Below are 12,338 nucleotides of genomic sequence, written 5' to 3' on the forward strand. Positions count from 1 at the left end.
AGAGGCAGTATGGCTTGGACATATTGTCCAAGTATGGTATGATAGGCTGTAAGCCTATTTCAGTGCCATTGGAGCAGAACACAAAACTTTCCGCAGATACAAGTGAGCTTTTGGAGGACCCCACTACATACAGGCGCATAGTGGGTAGTTTGATCTACATGACCATTACAAGGCCAGACTTGAGCTATGTTGTTGGACTTGTGAGTCAGTTTATGCAGGCCCCTAGGAAGCCACACTTGGATGCAGCTAGACGGATCCTCAGGTACATAAAGTCCATAGTTGATTATGGACTTTTCTATGAGGCTGGTACAGAGATACAGTTGCATGGGTACACAGATGCTGATTGGGCTGGTAGTATTGCAGACAGGAGATCTACTAGTGGTTTTATATTCTCATTTGGGAGTGCTGTTGTGAGTTGGAGAAGTAAGTAGCCAACAGTTGTTTTGTCGAGTACAGAGGTAGAGTACAGGGGTGCTGCTATGGCAGCTTGTGAGGTAGCTTAGTTTCAGAAGCTACTTGGTGACATGGGAGAGCTCGTGGGAAGTTGTCATATATTGTGATAACATGAGCAGCATACAGTTGGCCAGTAACCCAGTATATCATGCTAGAACGAAGCACATTAAAGTGCATTATCACTTTGTGAGGGAGAAGGTTCTAACAGGAGATGTAGATCTGGTATATGTCAGCACAGAGGATCAGGTGGCTGACATCTTCACGAAGGTATTGGGCACAGAGAAGCTCCACAAGTTTAGGAGCTTACATCAAGTGTAGTGTGTGGATTTGAGCTCAAGGGGGAGTGTTGAGATATCGAGCTCAACTAGTGCTACGACGGACATTGATGACCCGCCTAGGTGATAGCTTCCGCATCTACACCACTGGCATGGTTGGTGAGATTATGGGTGATATGCCGCCAGTGGGATGACAAGCTGTGTATAGCCATTTTGGATTACTAGAGACTGGCATAGTTATAGTGCCAGCTCATTTAGTCGGGTTCACATTATGGACCAACCCTTGTGTTGTAGTAGTTGAGTACTAATCCATATAGTGTGTACTCTTATCTTTATGTTATGTTGGTTGAGTAGAGAAGAAGATAGAAGAAAATTCAGCTATCCATCTCTCTCTTGTGTCTTGCTCTCTCTTGTGTGTGTGTATTTGCTTGCTAGGGTTTGAAGCTCTCCCCCACATTCTTTTTAGTAGGCAGCTTGTGTATATTTGCTTGCTAGGGTTTGAAGCTCTCCCTCTCCCCCACATTCTTTTTAGTAGGCAGCTTGTGTATAGCAGGTGTGGGTTGACTAGTTGAGGGCACCCACAAGTATGAAGTCAGGTAACCCTCCACCCTAAATCATCAGCAGGTGATTTGCACTCAAGGCTGCATAGTCCACAGGTGATTGGGAGAAGCAAGGAGAAGGATCTAGTAGCCAATGTTTGCCTGGACAGTTGAGGTCGCAGGTTGATCAATCTTTGTGCATTCTTTTAATAGATATAATACAAGGATTAGGGTAAAATTAATGTGTGGCAATGTTTGTAAGTCTTGTGCTGCACAACTCTCTATGTTAGCTGTAAAATTTTCTTTTCTAGCATCCTTTGTGTTTTGCTTGTCTAGTTAGGGTGGAATCAAGGGAACATTAGGGTTTGGGAAGAGTCATTTGGGTATCTTTGCTCTGATCCACATTAGGGTTTGGGAAGCTCCTCAAGCATACTCTCTTTAGGCTTAGCTATTTGATCAAGCTACCTTGATAGCCACTTGTAGGAGAAGCTTTGCCTACATCTTAATTTTGTTCTTGATTTGGATGTTTTTCTGCAAATTGCTGCTTTGGTTACATGGTCGAAGATAACTCGTGCACACCGACAACGGTTATAGCTCTACGTTAATTAGCGATCGTGACACAATATCACACGAGACTCATCGCATCATCGACTTCAGTATCGCAGACTGACAAAGGTATTCCTATTTTTCTCTCTTTTATATTTGAATACACTAGTAACCACTTTCAACATTGAAGGTGTATCTGTGGTCCACTTTCGATACCGAGAGTGTTATTTGGAAAACTGGGGAAGGGCACGTTCCCTTATGTTTATAAAATTTTGGGAAGGACTGTGCCAACTTCCCACCATACTTTATGTATGGTTTTTTTTCCACTTGCACAAACAAGCACAACGATGACGTGTAACTCAGATTCAGATATGCTAACCAATTTGTAATTATTCTTTTTGCAAGATACTTCAAGATCTCCATCGATCATAAGCGTAGGCATGTGGTTCATCGATAGCGGATGTGCCTCTAGCACCCTTTCTAAGTATGTTTATAGATTCACGTTCATTCGATGAATTCTAGATATTTATAAGTAAAACTGCACGGTTGTATGTTTGCTAATTTTTTTCTTTGCCTTTAAAATATATTAATCAAAACCGCCAAACATTTGCTATAGGTAACATGGCAAACTGAAACTTGTATACGCGTATAAGGCTACCCAAGCATCTGTTTACCATAATTTATTTAATCTTCATGGCTCAATTGTCGACCCCCCGGTCTTGGGAAGCACAAGCAACATCTCTATTGATTGAACTATTGTGCACATGTGTATTATGATATAAAAACTTGCTTTTTATGTAGTTATTGCGTGTAATTGTACATATAAATTTTTATTAATATTTTTTTTAAAACATGTAATATTTTTATTTAAATTTTTTGAACCTAGATTATTGCTAGGTTTGTATGGTCTAGATACTTGTTGCAACAAGAGCTTTAGACTCCTTGGAATTTACAATCTAAGATTGGGAATGATTGTGGATCAGCTTCATGTACATGTAATGTTTGTAGACTATGAAAAGCCTAATAAGTTAGATTTTTGGTTCATAGGCAGTAGACAATACAAAATTTTTTGATTTACTGTCTACAAGCCTGTTCAAATGCCATTCATCTCAACAATTGATCCACCAAATGAGTTTTGTAAGGTTTTATCCTTCAGCTTTTATTTCTTAAAAAATTATATCTTTCAATAGCTAATGTTATTATGTTATGTATATTTATTAGATAGATGGAGGCGAGGAGTATAGGCTTCCAAGGAGAGATATTGCAGTCTCGCTCGAAGATTGTTTTAGTGGTTTGCCACATCAATTCTGTTAGTGGTGTAAAGAGAAGTAAATTGTGTGGTTCCTGTTAACTTATGAGCCAATTAATGTGCATACCAATGATGATGGTTTTTCATGGGGCATTGATCTACTTTTTTGTGTCACTCTTTCTGCTGACCTGTCATTTTTGTGTGTGGATGGTACATGATGTACTGGCTTTGTATTGGTTTTTGGACTAGACTCTACCTTCTATGTTTTCCTATCATATAGTCATAATGAGAGTGAGAAGGCATCTAATGTGGCAATATATTGTAACCTTCATTTTTTAATTCATGTTGTGGATTGGTTTTCTCAATACCACGTATGTTAAGATTGTCACCGCTACACTGGGTTCGAATGCTGGATGTATATGTATGCCAAGTTCGGTGTTTTCTTCAAAGAAAAATAAGTGCTTCAGGAGCTCCTAGGTGGATATAAATGGCAAGCATAATGTGTTCATATATAAGTAGCCAAGTTGAGGACCATGAGACCCAAAATGGGCTTCAAATATGGGGCCTATCTCTCCTCTCCTGTCATGAGGATGAGTATGTGTATATCTCTTACCCGTCAGAGACGGGTCATGCCACTACTTAGTGTGGAACAAGACTTTAAGAACCATTAATAGCTCTGCGAGAATAGAATCCCCAAGCAGCCATCATTGATGAATGAGCAACTCTCCTAGTCCCTCTGGTTGAGCTCCCCATTATTATACGTGGCTATAAATATTGTAAAACATACTGGGGACAAAATATTTTAAATATAATTCAAGAAATGTTTGAATAAATAAATCTATAAATATTTTAAAAGTTCCTTGAGAAAATTTCCAACGGTGTTTGAGTTGCCTAAAAAAGACACGATGTGGGTGGGTGGTCGTTTGTGGCTCGCTTCTCAATTCGATAAACAAACGAATAAATAATAAAATGTTCTTCTCTTCATCCATCAAACGTTCAAAATTTGAAAATTGTTTAATGGATTTATTTGGCAAGTGAGAGGGAAAAAACAAAAAAGTAGGGAGTATTCGTTGTTAACAAAATTCAAAGCAAGAATCGTCTCCGTCTCTCCCCCTCTCTCTCTCTATATATAATATAAATATATATTATATGTATATATATAAAAAAGGAAATGAAAAGGTGGCAATTTTTTTTTGACTCAAAAGACAGGGAGAGGGAGAGGTCATGTGCATGTGCATGTGCGTGTGAAAGAGAGAGATGGTTGTAGAGAGGGAATAGTTCTTTTCTGGAACCTTGGTCGGTAGCAGCAATGCGGTGGTGCAATACTAGTTCATCTAATTTGGAAGACTTAATACCTCTTCTGCAATGCGGTGGTGCAATACTAGTTCATCTAATTTGGAAGACTTAATACCTCTTCTGCAGCACTCTCTCTTGGGTCTGCTAATACATTGGGACTTCAGCGGAGAGGAAATCTGAGAATGCAATAGAAGAAGGGGGAAACGGAAGCCTTTTTGAAGAGAAACCAGTCAAGGCCATGGAAATACAGGCAGCTGAGAATGGAGATGATAATGAGAAGGGGGCTGCAAAAAAGGAGAAGAAAGAGGAGGTCCCAAGTGTGAGCTTCTTCAAGCTTTTCTCCTATGCAGACAGCCATGACTATGTGCTTATGGCATTGGGAACCTTGGGTGCTTTTGGGCATGGGCTCGCCCTCCCCATGTTTTTCTTCTTCTTTGGCAAACTTGTGAACAGTTTTGGCGAAAACCAAGATAACCCTCAGCAGACAGCGGATGATGTGGGCAAGGTATGTGCTGATGATAACTCCCTATTCAAACTTTCCACATGTTTGGTGGTTTTCTAAAATATGCTTCACATTTCTGTGATATGATTAAGCAAAAAGCCAGTTTTCTAATGCGAATTTCTTTTTGGTGCAGTATGCTGTAGATTTGGTGTACCTTGGCCTTGTCTTATGGGGCTCTGCTTGGGCAGGTTACTTTTTTCTCTTGCAAATATTCAACCATGCCCCATTGATGTCACATAATTCACATTTCAATTGTTTGATTGTTGCTAAGCCATAATCATGTGCTGTGAATCAGAAATTACTCACTTGGTTGTGTGTTGTGACCCCAGAGGTGGCCTGCTGGATGCATACAGGCCAGAGGCAAGCTAGCAAGATGCGCCTCAGGTACTTACAGGTTATCTTGAATCAAGATATCGGCTTCTTTGATACAGATGCCCGAACGGGGATGCTAGTTGAAAGCATCTCGAAAGACACGGTCTTGGTGCAAGATGCTATCAGTGAGAAGGTATGGTCTTTGTATGTCTATGCATCTATAAATGTGTATGTGTACACACGTATGCATGTATGATTTCATTCAACATTCATGGGTGCAAGTATGTGTGTGTGTGTGTGTGTGTGTGTGTGTGTGTGTGTGAGTGCACGTATGCTTCTCTTATGCATTCATGTGCGCATCTTTGCTTTTTATGATGGGTCTGCATCTTTGCTTTTTATGATGGGTCTGCAATGACCAAGATTTCGGCTGCAGATGGGAAACTTCTTGCAGTTCATGGCTACATTTATAGGAGGTTTTGGAGTTGGGTTTTCTATGGTGTGGAAGTTATGCCTGGTAACAGTGGCAGTGGTCCCCGCTATAGCTTTTGCAGGTGGCTTGTATGCCTACACGCTCACACGTTTGACATCCAAAAGCCAAGTAGCCTATGGAGAGGCAGGGACCATTGCAGAACAGGTACAGTATCCAGCCAAGTGTGGTAATATAAAAGGTAAATCAACTCAATCTGTTTTGAAATGATGAGAGTTTACTGAATAATTGCCTATATTCCTGTCTGTTGATCTTGCAATAGACAATTGCGCAAATTCGGACGGTCTATTCGTTTGCTGGTGAGAAGAAAGCTGCTCAGTCTTTCTCAGACTCCCTAGCCCTGACATTGAAGCTGGGCTATAAAGGGGGATTGGCCAAGGGCTTGGGTCTTGGACTCACACACACCATTCTGTGCTTCTCATGGGCCTTGATCTTGTGGTATGGTGGTGTGCTTATCTGGAGTGGGGAGACTAACGGTGGAAAAGCCATCAGTGCCATCTTCTCTGCTATCATCGGTGGCTTGTAAGAACTAAAACTAAACTTGTGAGATATTTGAGCTGTTTTGTATTGCATGGGATTCAAATGCAGACATCATGGATGCCTCCTATGCCTTCCTTAGGATGATGCCTTGAGCATGTGGTGTGGTTGTGTAGGGCATTGGGGCAAGCTATGGGCAATGTCACTGCATTCAGTAAAGGAAGAGCGGCAGCGTACAACATCATGGAACTGGTGAACAAGCCTGCCAAGATGGACCGCCATACCGATGATGGCTCAAAGCTCTCTAAAGTGAAAGGGGATATTGAGCTTCGCAATGTGGTCTTCAGCTACCCTTCTAGGCCAGATGTTATGGTATTTGAAGACTTCTCCTTAATGATACCCTCTGGAAGGACTGTTGCCCTTGTTGGGGGCAGTGGTTCCGGCAAGAGCACAGTTGTTTCCCTCATGGAAAGGTTCTATGATCCCATAGGAGGTATTGTTCAACACTGCAACAATCAACACATGAGAGAAGTCAAGTGATAATTGTAAGGGACTCATGTGGGACCTGTTTTGGGTTGTTTTCTGTCAGGCCAAGTCTTGCTGGATGGTGTTGATATCTGCACCCTTCAGCTGAGGTGGCTTCGGGATCAGATAGGCCTCGTCAATCAGGAGCCTGCCCTCTTTGCAACTTCTATATTAGGGAACATACTCTATGGCAAGGAGGATGCTACCATGGAGGAAGTAGAGGCAGCAGCTAAAGCAGCAAATGCCCATATTTTCATCAGTGAGCTGCCCGATGCATACAAAACGCAGGTCAGCTCTCCGTGTGTTTCAAGCATGTGTTGACGTGCTCAAAGTCTGGGAACTGACTTGATGGGTTTGCAGGTGGGAGAACGTGGAGTGCAACTTTCAGGTGGCCAGAAGCAAAGAGTGGCTATTGTGAGGGCAATGCTCAAGAATCCCAAGGTTCTTCTGCTTGATGAAGCAACCAGTGCATTAGATGCAGCATCTGAAAAGGTGGTGCAGGATTCATTGGACCGTCTTATGGTAGGAAGGACGACTGTCATCATAGCCCACAGGCTGTCCACCATCCAGAATGTGGACACCATCGGTGTGGTGGAGGATGGGCAGATCGTGGAGATGGGCACCCATGATGAGTTGATTACGAAGGGCGAGCTGGGAGCGTACTCCACTCTTGATGGCGCTGGGGAGTGATGGAACAATTTTTGGTCGAACATCAAAGTGAGTCTTGTTAATTTCTGAACTGTTATGACGTGAGTGTATGGTCCATGCCGTACCATTGTGAATATTTTCATTTATATACAGGGCAACAAGCTCATTGGCAAGAATAAGTTCTGGCCGTGGGAGTGCTCTATCAAAGAGTGCGAGGATGAGCAGTGAAAGGCGTCTTAGCCATCAGATGAGCAATGTGTCTGATGTTCACAAGGTGAGGTTTAAGCTGATGCTTACATTTGCTAAACAAACTTTGAGGTTTAGCTCATTATTGTACCTTCTAGGTTCTAATGTTTTGCAGTGGTCTGGTACAGGAGAAGGCGGATGAAGAGATGGCAGAGGAGAAGAGGGAGAGGGATTCCAAGGGGTCCTACTGGAGACTGATGAAGCTGAATGCACCTGAGTGGCCGTATGCATTGTTAGGAAGTGTGGGGTCAGTCTTGGCCGGGGTAGTGAACCCGATTATTGCATTAGTGATAAGCGAGCTGCTCAAGGTGTATTATGAACCCGACATGAACAAGATGAAGAGAGAGCTGCAGAAGTATGTATTGGTGTACGTGGGGGTTGGTGTGGTCACAGTGGGCATCTATGTGCTGCAGCACTACTACTTTGGTATTGTGGGAGAGAATCTTACAGCCAGAGTGAGAGAGATGATGTTCAAAGGTGATGCACCAAGATTATCTGCCTTGATTTCATTTTAAGCATGGAACTGGATAGTGGTGTGAGTGGGTAATGGCTGAAGGAAGGGGCCTGAGGATGCTATGCATTTGTCCAGACTCCATACCTGCGGTATGACATGCGATGAGGATGCTATGCATGCGTGACTGCATCTATACGGACTGTGGCGCAGATATGGAACGCATGTGCGTGTGTACGACCTAGTTGTTCCATCATTCATGCGTGTGACGTACTGTGTGTTTGTGTGAGGAGGCTATGGGTGACTGTCTATACGGACTGTAGGATGTGGAACGCATGTGCGTGTGTACGACCTAGTTGTTCCATCATTCACGTGTGCCGTACTGATGTAGTGTGGTAGATCCGTGCCACCCTTCATGCAGCCATGATACGAAACGAGGTGGGCTGGTGTGACCAGGACGAGAACAACAGCAAACGATTGGCGGCGCGATTGGCCACGGATGCAACACACGTACGCGCGGCCATCGGTGACAGGGTGTCGCTAATACTACAAAACGCAACTGTCTTCGTCACCGCTTGCGTCATCGGCCTCGTCATCGAGTGGCGATTGGCCTTGGTCTTGCTGGCCACATTTCCTCTTCTGGTGGAGGCCGCAGTGTGCCAGGTAGAGTGACGTAAACCTCAAAACGGTATTCTTAACGTTATACTTGCCGCCGGCAAGGTTTGCGTACATTGTTTGTCGTCACGTCAGACTTGCTGGCACTGCAGACGTGAATTGTTTGTTATAGCGTAGTCTTGCCGATGAGCATAGACTGCCGGAAGTACGCTATGTCGCCGCAACGGCTGACGTGATTTGATTTGTGCCATGCAGCAACTCTGCGTGAAGGGCTTTGCTGGAGATCTTAACGAGGCCCATGCCCACTGCAGTATGATCGCTGGAGATTCCATTGGAAACATCCGCACCGTCGCAGCTTTTAATGCCGAAGACAAAGTTCTGTCGCTCTTCACAGAGGCTCTCCGTGAGCCGGCCAAGCGGAGTTTTCTGCGGGGCAACATCTCCGGCGGCTTCCTTGGCCTCTCCCAGATGACAATGTACTGCAGCTACGCGCTCGTGCTCTGGTACGGCTCGACGCTCGTCAAGAACGGCACCTCCGATTTCGGCTCAGTCATCAAGGTCTTCATGGTCCTCATGATGACTGCCTTCGCGGTCGCTGAAACGTTGAGCCTCACACCAGACATCATCAAAGGCTCCGACGCTCTCATCTCCGTCTTCGACATCATGGACCGACGCACCTCCATCGACCCCGACGACCCCTCGTTGGAGTTTGTACAGAGCGTACGTGGCAACATCGAACTGGTCGATGTCAAGTTCGTCTATCCTACCCGTCCGGATGTCACCATCTTCAAAGGCCTCAACTTGCACGTTAGCGCCGGGGAAAGCCTTGCCCTGGTCGGAGCTAGCGGTTCGGGCAAAAGCTCCGTCATCGGGCTCGTCGAACGTTTCTATGATCCGGTGGCCGGCGCCGTCACTATAGACGGGAAGGATATCCGGCGGCTGAATCTCCGTTCACTGCGGCAGCATATTGGGTTAGTGCAGCAAGAGCCGGCGCTGTTTGCGACCTCAATATATGCCAACATTCTGTATGGGCGGGAGGGGGCGACCGAAGCTGAGGTGGAAGCGGCGGCGCAGGCTGCCAACGCGCACCGTTTCGTAAGCGGGCTGCCGGGCGGGTACCAGACTCAAGTGGGCGAGAGGGGGCTGCAGCTGTCGGGCGGACAAAAGCAGAGGGTGGCCATAGCACGGGCGGTGCTCAGGGATCCGGCCATTTTGCTTCTGGACGAGGCCACGTCAGCGCTGGATGCTGAGTCGGAGAAGGGCGGACTGCGACCCCCCTTTGTCTATCTCTTTCCCTCGTTGGACTGTTTCTATGGTGGGCTTCAATATATTAATTGTTTATCTTTTCGTTGCTGGACGACTCGCATAAGCTTGTCGCCTTCTTCCCACCGACTCCTCACCGCCAACCAACCGAGTTGGCATCATCATCTCTTGCGCGTTGATGCTGACGTTTTCTCCTACGCGCTCAACACTCATGCCCTACAAATCCCCCCTCTCCATTTCAGCAGCAGCCTCTGGTCATATTACGCTTAAGCATATCCCCTCCTCTATAGCTCCTCTCTCAGCTTGTGTAACCTCTCCCATCGCTTATAGCCCCCCCCTTAGGCGTAAATTCTCACATTCTCTCTCTCACTCACCTTATTGTCTATCCTCTAGTAGCATCGACACTCTCACCGTTCTCTCTCCTCTCCTTGCCACCCAACCACCTCGCCCAATTGTTTTGCTAGTATACTCCCTCACAGGACAAACTGATGGAGGGCCGTACGACAATTGTGGTGGCGCACCGCCTCACCACCATCCGCAACGCAGACACCATCGCCGTAGTTCAAGAGGGCCGCATTCTGGAGCAAGGGTCCCACAACCAACTCATGGGCAAACCAGACGGCTCCTATGCCCGCCTTGTCAACATTCAACGAGCACGTAGTCATTTCTCAATTGCACAAACGCAGTAATCATTTGAAATTTCAGAAATGAAATTTCTCAATTTTCACAGATGTCGTAATACTAATGAAATAACCTTGGTTTGCCGATCTTTAAATTAAGAGCTTATTGTTAAGCACTGATGATGTGATCATGATTATATGTCATAATATCGACAAACTTACAACGGTCCTTTATCGCCACATGTATATTCCCTCTAGTCCCAATCCCTATTTAAGGAGATCCCCACACAAAATAGGACATTTCCCAAAAAAGATGAAATCCCAACAGCATACAAGCAATCAACAAAACTTCAAAAGTGAACCCCTTAGGAGTTTGCTCCTCAGAATAATCCCCTTTTGTCTAGATCTTCACCACAGGTCTTCTTCTTCCCAGAAGATTTTCAATAAGGCCATAAAGATGTCCACTGGTTGCTTTTCTTTCAGCTACCACCTTTTAGATATGGGCCCAAATTTGGGGTATTTGGTTTTGACATCTTTCCAAGAGTATACTTGCCTTCAACCAATCAACGGTATGGTACCCTCGTATGTAATACCATCTCATCTCATCAGAGGTCTGAATCACCTAATCCATGCTTACAATGCCTGAATTGCCTCAACAAACAGATTATTTTCATCTTGTTAACATTGAAGCGGTAGAGCCAACAAACATACTCTCCAAAGGAAAGTCTGAGCTTTCACTGGGATCAATGATTCCCAAATCAAATTCCACCTCTTCCTCTAGATGTGCAAGCACTAACTGACTTTCCAGATTTTGTTGCAATATCTCACATTAGTTCACTTTTACTTATCTTTTCATATAGTGTCTTGGTAGTGATTCTATCCAGTCTGACCCCATTAAACCAGGTCCAATCCTATAACTAGGAGGCTTCATTGAAAGCTCTGGAGGACCAACTTTTCTCAACCTCTAATGTAAAATTCTACAAAACAAAATTACGGGGTTTTTTTATTTTTAAGCTCTTTTTATAAATAAAGGAGGTGGTGGCTAGCGCCGTGACCCCGACCCCCCCCCCCCGCCCGCCCCCGGTTTTCTTTTCTTCTTGACATAGGCTCCCTCCGTTATTTTCTTCTTAGGGTTCGCCAACTCGTAGCGTGCCCAGTCACTCCCTCACCATCCTTGGTGTACCATCATCCCTCTCCAACACTTGTAAGCCATCCCTACCCTTAGGTGACCCTGGGGGTACAGTCTACTTGCTCTCCCTATCTCCCACCCTCACTCGCCTATCACTTACCTCTTTATCTCTCTCTCATTCTCCCTATCCTCGGCACCCATTTCCTTGTCAACCACCCCTACCATCCTATCTCGGTTCCTTGCCACCCACTCCCTCATCCGCCTTCTTTAAACCCTCGTGATGATAATCGTGTCGTTATTCCATTCAATCTCTCACCCTCTCATTACCTCAGTAGATGACATTCATTCCTCATCTTTCTCACTCACTCACTCTCCTAGTCTATTCTCCAACTAATTCAACCTCTCTTGCTCTCCCACACCCATATCTCTCTCTCAATCATTCAAGGTCTTTCTCCGTTTCTTCCATTTTCCACTACTAGGATAAAGAAAATAACTATAACTTGATTATTAATAAAGCCTAGTGGAAACTTAGAGGTTGGAGGTTTTATCTCGAAAAGGATTCTCAATATATTCTAAATTAAGAGAGGATTTCCACTCGCAAGCGGTGTGAATTACTTCCTGACAACAAGCAAAGGCTCAACCACCACGACAAAGAAAAATGGCTTGTGGAGGACATGCAAAACGCGAAAGACGTGGGCATCCAAG

The 12,338-nt window shown here is 44.8% G+C and overlaps 1 pseudogene across 1 annotated transcript; it reads left to right on the plus strand.

Annotated features, from left to right (window-relative positions):
* Nucleotides 1–4,520: 4,520 nt before the first annotated feature.
* On the plus strand, nucleotides 4,521–11,259 carry LOC147632127 (ABC transporter B family member 19-like; annotated as a pseudogene). Its single transcript, XR_015267424.1, has 12 exons — nucleotides 4,521–4,863; nucleotides 4,994–5,048; nucleotides 5,190–5,365; nucleotides 5,606–5,806; nucleotides 5,922–6,181; nucleotides 6,313–6,949; nucleotides 7,022–7,378; nucleotides 7,463–7,583; nucleotides 7,684–8,032; nucleotides 8,428–8,669; nucleotides 8,877–9,902; nucleotides 10,364–11,259. The product of XR_015267424.1 is annotated as an ABC transporter B family member 19-like (transcript).
* Nucleotides 11,260–12,338: the final 1,079 nt, after the last annotated feature.

This window comes from Cibotium barometz, chromosome 14, assembly GCF_041138505.1.
Source record: "Cibotium barometz isolate CiBa-2024 chromosome 14, ASM4113850v1, whole genome shotgun sequence".
Classification (NCBI taxonomy): Eukaryota; Viridiplantae; Streptophyta; class Polypodiopsida; order Cyatheales; family Cibotiaceae; genus Cibotium; species Cibotium barometz.